This window comes from Kogia breviceps, chromosome 6 (genome assembly GCF_026419965.1).
Source record: "Kogia breviceps isolate mKogBre1 chromosome 6, mKogBre1 haplotype 1, whole genome shotgun sequence".
In the NCBI taxonomy this organism is placed as follows: domain Eukaryota; kingdom Metazoa; phylum Chordata; class Mammalia; order Artiodactyla; family Physeteridae; genus Kogia; species Kogia breviceps.
The window spans coordinates 42206365-42222228 of NC_081315.1; positions in this window are offsets into that span (position 1 = coordinate 42206365).

Here is a 15864-nt window from a genome sequence, read left to right on the forward strand (position 1 = left end):
GTAATGGCTTCTCTTTTTGCAGACCCGGGCTCTAGGCGCGTGGGCTTCAGTAGTTGTGGTGCGTGGGCTTAGTTGCTCCGCGGCATGTGGGATCTTCCCAGACAAGGGCTCGAACCCATGTTCCCTGCATTGGCAAGTGGATTCTTTACCACTGTGCCACCAGGAAAGTCCCTCTTACTTATTTTATACTAGTATTTTGTACCTCTTAATCCCCTTCCCATATCTTTCCCTTCCTCCCTTCTTCTCTCCCCACTGGGAACCACTAACTGTTCTCTGTATCTGTGAATCTGTTTCTGTATTTTTAAATTCATTCATTGGTTTCTTTTTCAGATTCCACATATAAGTAAAAACATACAGTATTTGTATTTCTCTGCCTGACTTACTGCACTAAGCATAATACCATCGAGGTCTATCCATGTTGTTGCAAATGTCAAATTTCATTCTTTTTATGTTTAGTAATATTCCATTTTATACACCCCCCCACATCTTCTTTATCCACTCATCTGTTGATGGACACTTATATTGCTTCCGTATCTTGGGTATTGTAAATAATGTTGCTATGAACATTGGGATGCACATATTTTTTCAAGTTATCATTTTTTGTTTGTTTTGGGTATATAACCAGAAGTAGAATTGCTAGGTAATATGGCAGTTCTATTTTTAATTTTTCGAAGAACCTCCGTACTGTTTTCCATTGTGGCTGCACTAATTTACATTCCCACCAACAGTGTGGGAGGGTTCCCTTTTCTCCATACGCTCTCTAGCATTTGCTTTTTGTTGACTTTTTGATGAGTGACATTTTGACAGGTGTGAGGTGATATCTTCTGGTTTTGATTTGCATTTCCCTGATTATTAGTGATGGTGAGAATCTTTTCATGTGTAAGACTAAAAATCATCTTGAGTATCTGTTCTTTCTATTATGTTCCTCTTTTTAAAAAAATTCATGCTCTTATAATTATGCAAACAAAATGGAGATCAGATTCTCAGAACATGATCTATTAGGATAGAATGTAATATTCACGTTCTCTGAAATGATACCTACTTAATCCAGCCTCTAAGGGAGATGTTGTTGGTATCTTACTATGCTTTCTCTTATGAGCTACATGTTTGTATCCACCTAAAATTCATATATTGAAATCTTAAAACCCCCCCCGCCAATGTTATTGTATTAGGAGCTGAGGCATTTGGGAGGTAACTAGGTGATGAGGTAAAGCCCTCATGAATGGGAGTAGCGCCCTTACAAAAGAAGACACTACAGCCTGCTTCCTCTCCCTCTCTTTCTTCACCATATGAGGTGAACTGGAAAGGGTCCCTCCCTATAAACTGATCATGGTGGCACCCTGATCTCTTACAGTCTCAAGAACTGTGAGAAATAAATGGTTACTGTTTAAGCCACTCAGTCTATGGTAATTTGTTAGAGCAGCCTGAACTAAGACACTTTCCTTGTACATCATGGGATTGTTTTCATTGATATAATTTAACTGATTTTTAACAGCATTCATATGAGTTAGACAAATACATGATCCTATTCATTCATATTTTGGGAAGCTAAATAAAAAGGAAGACATTCACACACCTCTCACAGTCAGTGCATCAGACTTAGTCCTGACTTTCAACTAAATCATGATGCCATGAAATCACGTGATGTGTGTTTGTGTGCGCATGTGCATGCTTCCTTACACATGTGTACACACATATGCACATTCATGTGAAACTGGCTGTACAGTAGAAAGAAAGATGGATATATATTCTGCTCTTTTAGGGTTTATATTATAACAATTAGTGATATATGTACAATAAGGACATTACAAGTGCCATCAAGTAAAAAAATGGTGTGGTATGAAGTTATTTGAGTTCTAGTTTATATTGGGTGGCAAGGGAAAATTTTTGTGAGGAGGTGACTTTTAACATGAGACACAATGATTAAAGAAATCAGTCATACAGAGGTCTGGATGGTGGGGTGGGAAATGTGGAACATGATGTCCTATGAAAAAGGAACATTGTGTTCTATGAAGAAGGAATGTTCTGTGAAGTTTAGGCCTTAATATTAGAATGAATAAAGTGAGTAAGGTTAGGTAAGGTATAAGGCTGAAGAGATAGGTATGGACCATATAATGTACCCCCTTGAGGGTGATAGCAAATTATATTTTAGCCTAAGTATGATAGAAAACCATTTAGGAGTTTTTGTCATAGAATAATATCTACTTACTCAACAATTTTTAAAATTTATGTTTTTAAATTTTACTTTATTGAAGTACAGTTGATTTATAATGTCATGTTAGCTTCAGGTGTATACCATAGTAATTCAGTAATTCAGATTCTTTTCCCTTATAGGTTGTTACAAAATATTGAGTATAGTTCCCTGTGCTATACAGTAGGTCCTTGTTGATTAGCTATTTTATATATAGTATTGTGTAAATGTTAATCTCCTAATTTATCTCCCAACCTCCTAATTTATCCCCCCCTTTCCCCTTTGGTAACCATAAGTTTGTTTTCTATGTCTGTGGGTCTATTTTCTATTTCTTATTTACATAAGTTCATTTGTATCTGTTTTTTTAGATTTCACATATAAGCAATATCATATGATATTTGTCTTTCTCTGTCGGGCTTACTTCACTTAGTATGATAATCTCTAGGTTCATCCATGTTGCTGCAAATGGAATTATTTTATTCTTTTTTATGACTGAGTAATATTCCATTGTATACATGTACCACATCTTCTTTTTCTATTCATCTGTTCATGGACACATAGGTTGCTTCCCTGTCTTGGCTATTGTAAATACTGCTGCCATGAATATTGGGGTGCATGTATCTTTTCGAATTATAGTGTTTTCTGGATATATGTCCAGGAGTGGGATATCAGAATCATATTGTAACTCTTTTAGTTTTTTAAGATATTTTGCTTGGTTCATTAACATCAACAAATATTTATTGAGGATTTATTATATGCTAAACCTTGTTCTATAAGTCATGGATATATTAATAAGCCAAACCAGGTGAAAAACTCATAATATCTTATTTATGTTTTAAAAAGACTCCTTTGCCTGAGTTATAGAAAATGAATTTCAGGATATCAAGGATTTAAAAGGGAGGCAGTGGAAGGCTTTTTTTTTTTTTTAATATGCTAAGGGGGACAATGATGTTCTTCACATAAGCACGTTTAATAAATTTTGAATATATTTTAGATAGATTTAACAGGACTTTTCTTGGAACTCTGGGGAAACCCAGCAATACCTTTGTAGATGGGTTGAAGAGAGAGAAGACTGATTTGCCAGGATCTGGGTCTCTTTTTATTTCTTTGGACAGGCAGCTGCTTTTCTACCTCTTTTATGCATGAAAGGTTTTCTTTTCGAGTTTATTTATTAAAAATTGTTTTGCAGCTTTAAGAAAGCTGCAAAACATTAATATATGTAAATAATTATATGTAAAGTACCTTAATACATTAATACTAATATATATAAAATACCTACCACTGTGCTTGCATCAAAACAACTCAAATTATGTGCTCCAAATAACTGATGGCTATCTTTATTACATCTTATACTTAAGCATTCCATCTTTTCATAGAATCAGGAATGTGAAAGTTTCTTGACTCTTTAAGTCTTTACATTTATTTTCAAACCTTTTGAGAATTACCTTCATTTCCTGATAGAATTAGACGTTAATTTCAAAGCCTCATGGATTAGAAATGGATTTGTGACCACCTAGAGGGGTGGGATAGGGAGGGTGGGAGGGAGGGAGACGCAAAAGGGAAGAGATATGGGGATATATGTATATGTATAACTGACTCACTTTGTTATAAAGCAGAAACAGACACACCATTGTAAAGCAATTATACTCCAATAAAGATGTCAAAAAAAAAAGAAATGGATTTAAATCAATTCAATGTTTTTCTCATTTACTCTATACTCCCCAGCTCACCCACATATATTGTACAGCACACTCCTTTGTAACCTTTTCTAGCTTATAACAATTTCACCTTCAGTTAGGCATAAGTGAACATTGTGTTTATGGATATTAGTTTTCATTGTAGAAAATGGTACTTTGCTAAACTCAGATGCCGTCTCAGAACTGAAGGAATATCCCCCGCAGATACTAGGAATGGTTCTGGCTATAAGCCTTCAGCAGCCGTCCTCTGGAAGTTTCCTTTGAGCACACAGATCCACTTCCTAAGGTCATTTTATCTTCTTAGGTCAGCCTGCTTAAAATACTGGTCTATATGAGTATATAGACTTGGCCCCTTTACCACCTGAGGATAAATCTGAAGGGCTACACTAGGTTCACAGATTCCAGGGGGTCACTAGAGACACGGTGACTCCATTGCCACCCAACTTTTCTCTCTGCCCAATTTTGCTTCCTTTTTTTACCCCTCAGGTGTTGTTTCTGGAACAGTTCTATAAATTCTGCTTCTTGAGGAACACAAACTACATAAGTACTAATGAAGGTTATACAGTAGAAGTTTATATAAATGTTTTTCTTTATAAATATCTCTGTATAAGATCTAAGATAAAGACAGGTATAAGTTCTAAACTGAGACAGTGCTTCCCCCAAATTAGCTGTAATTTTGACTAGGAACTGTGTGTAAAGGCAGTACGCCCAGAATATTTTATAAAAGGAAACCAATAACCCGGGTTCTCCTGCTCTATCCTTTGTGGTCTTTTATTTCTCTCACATGGTGCCTGAGGGCTTGCTTATTGTAGGACTGTGGTCCGCGGGTTTGTTTTCTGTTCTCCCCAAAGGATAAAAATATTGGGAAAGTAAATCTTGTTCGTGCCTGAACCATAAGTATCCTCTTGTCATTGGATCACAAAAATGGATGAAGAAACTCCAAGGAGAAAGCACAGAGTGATTGTACTTTTTTGTTTTTTAACAAAAAGCAAGATTTCTTCCTTATTTTCTGTGCCTCAGTTTCTTGGCTAATTTTTGAACAAAAGTCACATGAACAAAATATTTCCTCTTAACATTAAACACAAAGGCCCAAATGATGTAAATACCCTATAAAATACTCAAAAGAGAATATATTTTTCAACTTCTAACATTGCCTTACCAGATGGATATATTTTGCATTGTATAAGGTGAAATTATTTCATAAAATTCTCTTGAAAAAACAGCTAACTGAAAGACTAAGGAAAGTGTATCAGTATATCTGACAGAATGCCTGTATCTAGAGGTTTGTTGCTATGTGGGAAAAGCTGCCAAAATCAGGACTGGGGGGTGGAAGCAGAGGGGGAAGATTTATCAATTTAAGGTTTGAACACATACAGGAAGCAGCATGTAACTTAACTTTTGAAATGCTGATTAAAACATACCTGAGGTAGATTTCTGTTTGCACAATCTATAAGGATCAGACTTTGTGGACAATGTCCTTTTTGCCCTCAATACACCTTTGGAAAAAAGAAAAGTAAAGTGTTAAATTCTTAAGCTGCCTGGGAGCAAAGAGAAGTGGTGGTTCCTACAGTATTTAGTGAGCTGTTTTATATTCCATGACATTTGAAGTTTAGCAGTAACCAGATTTGTAAGAAATTTGCAAAATGTTTCCTTGGGCAAATTTCAATTAAACAAATGCCTAATTTGTTTTATAATTATAATCAGTTAAATAATGCAACTCAACTATCATAAAAAACACAGTGTGGGCTTCCCTGGTGGGGCAGAAGTTGAGAGTCCGCCTGCCGATGCAGGGGACACGGGTTCGTGCCCCGGTCCGGGAAGATCCCACATGCCGCGGAGCGGCTGGTCCCGTAAGCCATGGCCACTGGGCCTGCGCGTCCGGAGCCTGTGCTCCGCAACGGGAGAGGCCACAATAGTGAGAGGCCCGCGTACCACAAAACAAACAAACAAACAAAAAAACACAACAGTGTATTTCATTGATATGCACTGAAAGGAACTGATTTTCCCTGACTCCTCTCAGGAATCCGATTTTTGGTCAGCTAAGGAAAGTTTCAAAAATTTCTTCAGATTTTAATTTCTAAATAAGAACAACACTTGAAACATTTATATTATGAGGAGAACACTTTTTTCATTATATCAGTTTTTAGAATTTTAGAATTGGGGTTCTTCCCATTTCTTTATTGCATTCACCAATTTTGTTCTAAAATGGATGTACCATTATCATTTCTATGTGGTTGATCATCTCAAGCACTTACAAGTTGTGATCTGAGCACTGGGTAAGTTTATGAAATGGGCAGTTTGAGTCACAGGGGTAATCACAATAACTGGACTGTAAATGATTGGTCTAGTTATTAGGTCATCCTAGCAACCAGATTGGATAACCCAATCAGCAATCAAATTTCTCTGTTCCACCACCCAAGCAATTGGGCAAAGCTAATCAAAGGTCTCAATGACCATTTCCATGTGCTTTATGGACACTCACTGTGTTTCTAATCATATATCAGTATTGCTTGTACTTCTCTTCCTATTCCTTATTTTTCATGTAGTTCATTTTTCTACCCTATTTACTTCATTGTACTTTGATTATTTTGCTTAGATATATAAGTAGATGCTTTAAAAAGAGCACGATTAGTTTACTGTTTTAATATCTTCATATGACAGCTATTTATTTTACAACATTCTAGAGAACATTTGCATTCAGAATAATAAAGATGATAGTTTGTATCTAGTTGGAATTTACATACTTAAATAAGAAACCCAACAAGGCTGGTATCAAAACAAATATTCTGCTTGCTCAAGGGAGTAGTACACTGATGGCAGTGTAGCACATTGGGCATCTTAGGTAACTTGATCTTTTTACTTCATTCCCAGAAGCAAATACACTGACAACCTGAAGTAAAAAACTGTTACCATATCCACACCAGGGATTATTAATGTGATTTATCCTGAGAAGGTTTTACTCACTGTGACTTTTGCCATTGGCAAGGAAAATGGAAATGCATCTAATGTTCAAACTATTTCCAGTCTGCCAAAAATATTTTCTTTACTCTATGCATTTTATCTTCTCAAAATATATGAAAAAAATGGATAGCAAAGAGAAAATAAAAATAAATAGGTATGCAATAATTTAAGACAAGATATTCTCTGTTAAGTTATTCTCTGAGACATCAAGTTGCCACCTAAAACTATTACCCCGTTGGTTAGCTTTATGTAAGACAATGGTTAGATTCACTGAGTAGTATCATCTTGTATTATTGGATTGTCAGTACTTACCTCCTTGAGTCATATATCTATTTTTATACATGAATGTTACTCTCCCAGTAGAAAACTTTTGTCCTAAGTAGAGAAGTCATTTTGTCATGTTGCATTCTCTTTCAATTTTGTGCTGTTGGATCAAATTTGATGAAGAGTGATCACTGAAAAATCACATCCAATCATAAAGGCATGCTTAAAGAAAGTTGGGAATAATTGAATACCATTTTTCTATTAAATGTTTAGTGATCATTCATTAGTAACGAAAAGTTAAAAATTAAATATCATAATGGTTGAACTAATTGGCTCTAGAATTGCTATTGCAGAGGCTAATGATTCTAAAGAATATAGCTATTTTGAAATCATGAATGATTTGTATTTCTTTTTTATTTTTTGTATGAAATTTCTAAAATGCACATTCAAAATATAACGATATTACATAATATTGAGCAGTGTTCCCTGTGCTGTGCAGTAGGTCCTTATTAGTTATCCATTTTAAATATAGCAGTGTGTACTTATACAACAACGATTTTTTAAAAGAATACACAGAATATGATGTTGCAAAAGCTTGATATAAATTTAGCTTAGACAGGCTTTCATATTTATTTTCAGAACTATTTATTGAAGCTTGCCTCAGAGATAACGACTTCTGAAGAATTGTGATTCTGTCTATAGAAGAAAAGGGAGAGCACATTTTGCCTGTAAAAGTCATAGAGAATTGTTAAAGAAATAATTACCAAGATAATTAAAATACCTCTCTAAAACATTTAACAGTTTGATTTGTCTTGAAAACATACAAAATTCCATGGAATATCTTGAAAAATAATGACTTACAATAGCTGATTAATATTGAAATCTAAGGAAGTTCCTAAATTACCATCAATCTATTTTCAGTTCCACTGTTCCTTCATTCTCTCTCTCCCTCTCCTTCTCCCTTAACCTCTTCCACTGCCAAATGGACACACACACACACCCCATATAATAAACTGTCATTAATTTAAGAATAATAATGCGAGTATGGAGGATAAAATAGTGTCAGAAATTCACGTCATGCAAGTTTGCATTTGTTCTGTATATTTTGATCTCCTATTCAAATTCTCATCATTATTTAATCTGTTATTTTATTATCATATAACACTACTAAAGTCTTTATTTTTTATTTTTTTTACAGTATTATTAATTTACTTACTTATTTTTTATACAGCAGGTTCTTATACGTTATCCATTTTATACACATAAGTGTATATATGCCAATGCCAGTTTCCCAATTCATCACACCACCACCACCACCCTCCCCCGGCTACTTTCCCCCCTTAGTGTCCATACATTTATTCTCTACATCTGTATCTCCATTTCTGCCCTGCAAACTGGTTCATCTGTACCATTTTTCTAGGTTCCACATTTATGTATTAATATACAATATTTGTTTTTTCCTTTCTGACTTACTTCATGCTGTTTGAGGTCTCTAGATCCATGCATGTGTCTACAAATGGCCCAATTTCATTCCTTTTATTGGCTGAGTAATATTCCATTGTATATATGTACCACTTCTTCTTTATCTATTCGTCTGTTGATGAGCATTTAGGTTAATTCCATGACCTGGTTGTTGTAAATAGTGCTGCAATGAACATTGGGGTGCATGTGTCTTTTTGAATTATGATTTTCTCTGGGTATATGCCCAGTAGTGGGATTGCTGGGTCATAGGGCAATTCTATTTTTAGTTTTTTAAGGAGCCTCCATACTGTTCTCCATAGTGGCTGTATCAATTTACATTCCCACCAACAGTGCAAGAGGGATCCCTTTTCTCCACACCCTCTCCAGCATTTGTTGTTTGTAGATTTTCTGATGATGCCCATTCTAACTGGTGTGAGGTGATACCTCATTGTAGTTTTGATTTGCATTTCTTTGATAATTAGTGATGTTGAGCAGCTTTTCATGTGCCTCTTGGCCATCTGTACATCTTCTTTGGAGAGATGTCTATTTGGGTGTTCTGCCCATTTTTGGATTGGGTTGTTTGTGTTTTTAATATTGAGCTGAATGAGCTATTTATATATTTTGGAAATAAATCCTTTGTCCATTGATTCATTTGCAAATATTTTCTCCCATTCTGAGGGTTGTCTTTTCGTCTTGTTTATGGGTCCTTTGTTGTGCAAAAGCTTTTAGGTTTCATTAGGTCCCATTTGTTTATTTTTGTTTTTATTTCAATTACTACAGGAGGTAGATCAAAAAACATCTTGCTGTGATTTATGTCAAAGAGTGTTCTTGCTATGTTTTCCTCTAAGAGTTTTGTAGTATCTGATCTTACATTTAGGTCTCTAATCCCTTTTGAGTTTATTATTGTGTATGGTGTAAGGGAGTGTTCTAATTTCATTCTTTTACATGTAGCTGTCCAGTTTTCCCAACACCACTTATTGAAGAGGCTGTCATTTCTCCACTGTATATTCTTGCCTCCTTTATCAAAGATAAGGTGACCATATGTGCGTGGGTTTACCTCTGGGCTTTCTATCCTGTTTCACTGATATATATTTCTGTTTTCGTGCCAGTACCATATTGCCTTGATTACTGTAGCTTTGTAGTATTGTCTGAAGTCAGGGAGTGTGATTCTTCCAGCTTCATTTTTTTCCCTCAAGAGTGCTTTGACTATTCGGGGTCTTTTGTGTCTCCATACAAATTTTAAGATTTTTTGTTCTAGTTCTGTAAAAAATGACATTGGTAATTTGATAGGGATTGCAATGAATCTGTAGATTGCTTTGGGTAGTAGAGTCATTTTCAAAATATTGATTCTTCCAATCCAAGAACATGGTATAACTCTCCATCTGTTGGTATCATGTTTAATTTCTTTCATCAGTGTCTTATAGTTTTCTGCATACAGGACTTTTGTCTTCCTAGGTAGGGTTATTCCTAGGTGTTTTATTCTTTTTGTTGCAGTGGTAAATGGGAGTATTTCCTTAATTTCTCTCTCAGATTTTTCATCATTAGTGTATAGGAATGCAAGAGATTTCTGTGCAATAATTTTGTATCCTGCAACTTTACCAAATTCATTGATTATCTCTAGTAGTTTCCTGGTGTCATCTTTAGGATTCTCTATGTATAGTATCATGTCATCTGCAAACAGTGACATATATTGAAGAATCCTTGCATCCCTGGGATAAATCCCACTTGATCATGGTGTATGATCCTTTTAATGTTTGTTGAATTCTGTTTGCTAGTATTTTGTTGAGGATTTTTGCATCTATATTCATCAGTGATATTGGTCTGTAATTTTCTTTTTTGTAGTATCTTTGTCTGGTTTTGGTATCAGGGTGATGGTGACCATGTAGAATGAGTTTGGGAGTGTTCCTTCCCCTGCAATTTTTTGGAAGAGTTTGAGAAGTATTGGTGTTAGCTCTTCCTTATATGTTTGATAGAATTCACCTGTGAAGCCATCTGGTCCTGGACTTTTGTTTGTTGGAAGATTTTTCATCACAGTTTCAATTTCATTACTTGTGATTTGTCTGTTCATATTTTCTATTTCTTCCTGGTTCAGTCTTGGAAGGTTATAACTTTCTATGAATTTGTCCATTTCTTCCAGGTTGTCCATTTTATTGGCATAGAGTTGCTTGTAGTAGTCTCTTAGGATGTTTTGTATTTCTGTGGTGTCTGTTGTAACTTCTGCTTTTTCATTTCTAATTTTATTGATTTGAGTCCTCTCCCTGTTTTTCCTGGTGAGTCTGGCTAATGGTTTATCAATTTTGTTTATCTTCTTAAAGAACCAGCTTTTAGTTTTATTGATCTTTGTTATTGTTTTCTTTGTTTCTATTTCATTTATTTCTGCTCTGATCTTTATGATGTCTTTCCTTCTCCTAACTTTGGGTTTTGTTTGCTCTTCTTTCTATAGGTCCTTTAGGTGTAAAGTTAGAATGTTTATTAGAGTTTTTTCTTGTTTCTTGAGGTAGGCTTGTATAGCTCTAAACTTCCCTTTTAGAACTGCTTTTGCTGCATCCCATAAGTTTTGGATTGTCATGTTTTCATTGTCACCTGTCTCTAGGTATTTTTAAATTTCCTCTTTGATTTCTTCAGTGATCTCTTGGTTACTTAGTAACGTATTGTTTAGCCTCCATGTGTTTGAATTTTTTACATTTTTTTCCCTGTAATTGATTTCTAATCTCATAGTGTTGTGGTCAGAAAAGATGCTTGATATGATTTCAATTTTCTTACATTTACCTAGGTTTTATGTGTGACCCAAGATGTGATATATCTTGGAGAATGTTCCAAGCTCACTTGAGAAGAAAGTGTAATCTGCTGTCTTTGAATGGAATGTCCTATAAATATCAATTAACTCTATCTGGTCTATTGTGTCATTTAAAACTTGTGTTTCCTTATTAATTTTCTGTTTGGATGTTCTGTCCATTGGTGTAAGTGAGGTGTTAAAGTCCCCCACTATTATTGTGTTATTTACAATTTCCTGTATTATAGCTGTTAGCAGTTGTCTTATGTATTGTGGTACTCCTATTTTGGGTGCATATATATTTATAATTATTATATCTTCTTCTTCAATTGATCCCTTCATCATTATGTAGTGTCCTTCCTTGTCTCTTGTAACATTCTTTATTTTAAAGTCTATTTTATCTGATATGAATATTGCTACTTCAGATTTTTTTTAAATTTCCATTTGCATGGAATATGTTTTCCCATCCCCTCACTTTTAGTCTGTATGTGTCCCTAGGTCTGAAGTGGGTCTCTTGTAAACAGCATATATATGGGTCTTGTTTTTGTATCCATTCTGTGAGCCTGTGTCTTTTGGTCAGAGTATTTAGTCCTGTCAAGTTTAAGGTAATTATCGATATGTATATCCCTATTACCATTTTCTTAATTGTTTTGGGTTTGTTTTTGTAGGTCCTTTTCTCCTCTTATTTTTCTCACTTAGAGAAGTTCCTTTAGCATTTGTTGTAGAGCTGGTTTGGTGGTGCTGAATTATCTTAGCTTTTGTTTTTCTGTAAAGTTTTTGATTTTTCCATTGAATTTGAATGAAATCCTTGTTGGGTTGAGTAATCTTAGTTATAGGTTCTTCCCCTTCATCACTTTAAGTATATCATGCCACTCCCTTGTGGCTTGTAGAGTTTCTGCTGAGAAATCAGCTGTTAACCTTATGAGAGTTCCCTAGTATGTTATTTGGCATTTTTCCCTTGCTGCTTTCAATAATTTTTCTTTGTCTTTAATCTTTTCCATTTTGTTTACTATACGTCTCAGTGTGTTTCTCCTTGCATTTATCCTGTATGGGACTTTCTGTGCTTCCTGGATTTGGGTGGATATTTCCTTTCCCATGTTAGGAAAGTTTTCAACTCTAATCTCTTCAAATATTATCTTTGGTCTTTCTCTCTCTCTTCTCCTTCTGGGACCCCTATAATCCAAATGTTGGTGCATTTAATGTTGTCCCAGAGGTCTCTTAGGCTGTCTTCATTTCTTTTCTTTCTTTTTTCTTCATTCTGTTCTGCAGTGAATTCTACCATTCTGTCTTCCAGGTCACTTATCCATTCTTCTTCCTCAGTTATACTGCTATTGTTTCCTTCTAGTGTATTTTTCATTTCAGTTATTTTATTGTTCATCTCTATTTGTTTATTCTTTAATTCTTCTAGGTATTTGTTAAACATTTCTTGCATCTTCTCGATCTTTGCCTCTATTCTTTTTCCAGGGTCCTGAAACATCTTCACTATCATTATTCTGAATTCTTTTTCTGGAAGGTTGCCTATCTCCACTTCGTTTAGTTGTTTTTCTGGGGTTTTATCTTGTTCCTTCATCTGGTACATAGCCCTCTGCCTTTCAGCTTGTCTATTTTTCCGTGAATGTGATTTTTATTCCACAGGCTGCGAGATTGTCATTCTTCTTGCTTCTGTTGTCTGCCCTATGGTGGATGAGGCTATCTAAGAGGCTTGTCACCACTACTAAGGTCTTTTAATGCAATGTAATCATGATGAGTCCTTCTTACATAAGAAGTCCACAATGAAATTATTTTAATATCTTAGCCTCCATAAACACTTCAGTTGAGTAGCTAGCGGCAAAATAATTATCAGATTAGTATAGTGTCTACTGGGAATTAGAAAATACATGTTACTTTTGTTAAATTATATGGTCTGGAAAGAATTATTGGCTATATAAGGGAATAAGTTGGCCCTTATTTGTTAGTATTTCTGTTATTTTATTTCTGTTCTCTAAAGCAGACTTTTGGGAATATCTCTTATTCTTTCAATACCATGACATGGTTGGATAAATAAGTGTTTGTTTATTTTGTTATTTATTATAAGGCACAGAAAGCATGTATCAAAGGATATAATTGTATATACATATATATTAAAGACAAATTTAAATGTATCCAAAAATCATAAGAAAAACTATAAGAATTAGTCAGAAGAGTTTTTTGAATCACTTATTTTTCCCAGAATGGCATCCTAGAGGCAAATTTTTGTTATCTGGTGGAAATTAAGTGAGAAAATAAAATATATAATGTGTGAGGATTAGTATCATGAATGATTTCTTGTTAAAATCCTTTCCTTTTCTGAAAATATTATAATGCTCTTTTATCTTTTCTTATAATGAGTATTATAAGTAAATGTTTATGACATATATAGATTACCCTCATCAATTACCCTGAAGCTTTTTTAGTAAGATGTCTAAATAATATCAGGCACACTTGAGCACTTAGCAATAACAAAAAAGTCATCTAATATGCTATACTAGAAATTGACTTTGCTCATTTCTTTCATTTAAATTCACTTCACGTTCTAGTCTGTAACACATAATTATAATCAAAGTTGTAGATGTGGATTCAAAAATTGTTTGCTTGAAAGTGTATGGAACATTTTTTCTTGGTTTTGCCTTCTGACTCTCAAACAAAGGAACAAATTTGTTTTAATGAGGAATGTTGTTTTTTGCCTTTTAAGAGAAAAATTTAAACACATGTACAAAGGAAAAAAGAATAGTAAAATAAGCCTATCTACCCTTTACAAAACTTCAAAAATTTCAAGCTCATAAACAATATGCTTTTCCCTCTACCGCTAGCCCAAGCCCCTTTATATTATTGTGATGCAAATTTCAAAAATAATAAAATTTTATCAATAAATTGGCTGCTATGTATTTATAAATGACAAGGACTCCACTTTTAAAGCATGATTCAAATGCTATTGTTGCCCACATCCCAAATCAGCAATAAAACAATATCTTAATATCACCAATATTCATATTGCTAAAATTGTTCTATAAAAGTTTTACTTTTGTTCCATATGTTAGAATTAATTATGTCTCAAAGTCTATTTTAATCCTTTGCACTCCCTTCCTTTTATTTCCTTGCAATTTTTGTTGTTTTTGTTGAAAAACCAAATAATTTTTTCTTATAAAGTTTCTCATGATTTGGATTTGCTACCCTATCTATGGTTTAATATACTTTTCTTTTGATGTATTTCTTAAAAATTAACATTTAAATCAGAAGAATGAGTACTGAGCTTAAAATATCGGGATATCTTCTTCATAGAAGGTGCTATATGTTTCCATCAGAAGATGTGAAAATGCTTTATTTTTGTGTGTGTGTTCTTAGAAGCCTTAGATGATCATTGCTTAGATTTATTAACTCATTATGTGGTACAAAATTATTTTTTCATTTAGGAGTTGGGGTATTTCTATGAAGAGAAACTTTCTCTCTTCAACTACTCTGCTACTCTTAGGTAAAGTTCCTATAGGAGAGGGAATTGAAATGACTCATTCTTTCCAGTCATTTGTCAGTTTTTCAAATAATAAATTGGTTTCCTTGTATATTACAAAAATGATCAAGGAGTAACTTTGCTTGTTTTTAGCATCATTATAAGTTTAACATTTGATGCACTACAATCCATTGCATTTACAAAGTTAATTGGTGATCAAATGTCACTTTGTTAATCACTAGGAACTGATTCTATCTGGGTCCTCTTAAAGTGCTTCAGAAAAGATTGGAAGCATGAGGGTTTGGGAGACTGGAAATTTGAAACTAAATAATTGTCACAAATACAGTGCCTTAAAAACTCTTGGAATTTAAAGATAATGAAAAAATACCTTGAACTACTATGAAGATGAAGCCAGGATATAATGAAACGAATTTATGCTAACCCTAGATTTTTTTTCATAGCAATGCCATAAAAACCACAGAGCCCTAAGGAAAAAAAGTGATGCCAAAACTGTATATATATTCAAACTATCATTCATTTAAAAAGTAATAGATATTCATTTTTGACATGCAATAACTGAGGTTTTAGAATTCTTATGAGTTCTTGAAGAAATATCTAAAGTTCAAACTTCAAGCAACTAATTCGTTAAGAGGAACACTATGGCAAAGACAGTGGAGGTTACCCTTAATCAATTTATAGTATCGAGTAAGAATTTAAATAAGAGGATAAACTACTCACTATAAAGGATTTAGAGGAGAAGGAGAGTGAAAGTATGAGATAATACAAGTATGATGATTTCTGCAATTAAATTAGTAGAAATAAAGGTAATTTCCTTATAATGTATATCAACTCTGTTGAAGAAAATTAAAGTAAAAGATAAAAGAGTCACTATAACCAACTAAATTTGTATTTTTGAAGAGGAAAGGAATAGAAAGTAAAGAGGAAATATACTAATTACACCTGTGCTCATGTGGGAGTTGATGAATACAGTCTAAAGAAATAGACAATTGAAAGGTAACATGTAAAATTAAGTTTTAGAAATTAACTACTAGAA